Source organism: Lepisma saccharinum, chromosome 24, assembly GCF_977018435.1.
Source record: "Lepisma saccharinum chromosome 24, izLepSacc3.1, whole genome shotgun sequence".
Lineage (NCBI taxonomy): Eukaryota > Metazoa > Arthropoda > Insecta > Zygentoma > Lepismatidae > Lepisma > Lepisma saccharinum.
Window position 1 is genome coordinate 38,593,321 of NC_139252.1, and position 2,548 is coordinate 38,595,868.

At 38.6% G+C, this 2,548-nt stretch overlaps 1 pseudogene; it reads left to right on the forward strand.

Moving 5' to 3' along the window:
* Positions 1 to 343: 343 nt before the first annotated feature.
* Positions 344 to 1,756, forward strand: LOC145978157 (nucleolar protein 10 pseudogene; annotated as a pseudogene).
* The last annotated feature ends 792 nt before the right edge of the window (positions 1,757 to 2,548 follow it).

Genomic DNA, 2,548 nt, shown 5'->3' on the forward strand with positions numbered 1-2,548 from the left:
TTGTAATAGATTTGATTATTATCAATCAACTTTTGTCCTTTTCTATCACAATAGATAATAATCTAAACACTACTTAATCTTACTACACAAGTCCTTCAATTAAATCCACATAACATTCGATTCAATCTAGCGAATAATCTTGCTTATTGAACCAATACGCCATTTTTTCACTCAATCCTCCCCGTAGGAGTCCTTGGAATCTGTTGTAAAAATACAAAACGTCAACAACGTGTTTGTGAAAGTCGTTAAAATAGGAGTTTTATTTATTTCAATAGAGTGAGTCGCGAAAAAATATAGATCATTAACGTGCTAATGATTCTGATCAACAAACGTAGAAGATATTAGAAGGCGGATAGAACTGATCCAGGATTTTGATATGCCTGCTTTGAGCACAACAGTAAATATGTCACCAGACGGCCAGTATATCTTAGCTACTGGTATATACAAACCTCGAGTTAAATGCTTTGATGTGAATAACCTGGCAATGAAATTTGAGCGGTGTTTTGACTCAGAAGTTGTAACATTTGAAATCTTGTCAGAGGATTATAGTAAGGTTGTATTTCTCCATTGTGATAGATATCTTGAATTCCACGCAGCTTATGGCCGCTATTACAGAGTACGAATACCAAAATTTGGTCGTGGCATGCAATATTATCAGCCTTCTTGTGACCTATTTATTGTTGGAGCAAGTCCAGAAATATACCGCCTTAATTTGGAAAGAGGACAGTTTCTTAACTCTTTTGTTACACAAGCTTCGGAGATAAATGTTTGTTGTATTAATCCAGTACATCATTTGTTGGCTTGTGGAACAAAAGAGGGGCGAGTGGAAACTTGGGATCCTCGAACAAGGAAAGCTGTTGGGGTACTTGATTGTGCTTTGAATAGTGTGACAGAAAACACTAATGTAGAAGGTTTCCCATCTGTAACTTCTATAAACTTTCAAGGAGGCCTTACGGTGGGGGTTGGCACAGCTACAGGACAAATTCTTTTGTTTGACATTCGCTCTAATAAGCCCTTTTATGTGAAAGACCACATGTATGGCTTGCCAGTTACAGATATCCACTTCCATGAAGCACAGAATCTTGTTTTCTCAATGGATAGTTCAGCAGTGAAGATATGGGACAGAGATAATGGTAAACCATATGCGTCAATTGAAAGCTCAGATGATCTCAATAACTTGTGTGTTGTGCCAGATACAGGGTTATTGTTTATTGTAAATGAGGGCCAAAAGGTTCTCACTTATTATATTCCGAGCATTGGTCCTGCTCCAAAGTGGTGTAGCTTTTTGGATAACTTAACAGAAGAATTGGAAGAAAGTAACACACAGACTGTCTATGACGATTATAAATTTGTTACAAAGAGAGATCTAGAGGACCTGGGAATGGCTCATTTGTTGGGTACAAATCTTTTACGAGCTTACATGCATGGTTATTTTATGGACATTCGACTGTACAGGAAAGCAAAGTCATTAGTTGATCCATTTGCATTTGAGGAGTACAGGAAAAGGAAAATACGTGAAAAGATAATTCGATTAATGAAGGAGAGATATTTCGCCCATTATCCAGCTGTTAAACTAATTTTGTCGGATAGAGGATCCCAGTTCACTTCCAGGTCATGGCAGAGTTTCATCGAATACATGGGAATGAAACATGTGTGTACGACGCCCTACCACCCTCAAGGAAACTTAGTAGAGAGAGCAAACCAAGAGATAACTCGTTTACTTAGGGTTTATTGCCAGCACGATCACCAGATTTGATCCAAGCATCTTTATGACGTTGCCTGGTTAATTAACAATTCTCTTTCTGAAGTTACAGGATATTCACCCATTGAAATGTTTTTCCACCATTCAGTTCCACCACAAGTGCTAAGAGATTTTCCATGGCCTGTGTCAGAAGACGGTGAGAAAGACTGGCAGAGTAAGGTTGTTCAAGTGCAGTTAAGGGAACGATATTCTGTGCAGAGGCGGAAACTGAAGCAGAAGTGCCATGCTTTGCAGTTGAAGGAGGATGACCTGGTGCTGCTAAGAAGGCATCGTCCAAGTTCAGCTGTTAACCGAACCATTTCCAAGTTGTTTTATTTGTGGACAGGACCGTTCATAGCTACCCAAGTGAAATTCAACACGGCAGTGTTATTGGACACGAAAACTCGTAAGGAAGTGTGCAAGGTAAATTTCGACAATCTGAAGATTTTTAATTGATCTCCAGACATGAGGAAAATACTTTTAGAAGGTTGAATCCAAAATCTCCTAGACTGTGAGTGCTTCCACGAGTCGTCGTCGATTTTGTTTCTCAATGGAGGGGCGATTGACATGTCCTTCCCGGACGTATGAACAGTCTGCTGAAGTACATCATCCCGCCTGATAGATATGAATCTGGAAATAGAAGTTACGAGATTAATGGAAGTTCATGTGATAATTTTTGTGCTGCTGTGACTATGATTTTTAGTGCATTTCGTTATGATGTAAAATGTTGTTCTTAATTGCATAATCAAGATAAATATATTCTGAACCTAGATGTTAACACGTAAGTCCTGAGTTTGTTAATTTACT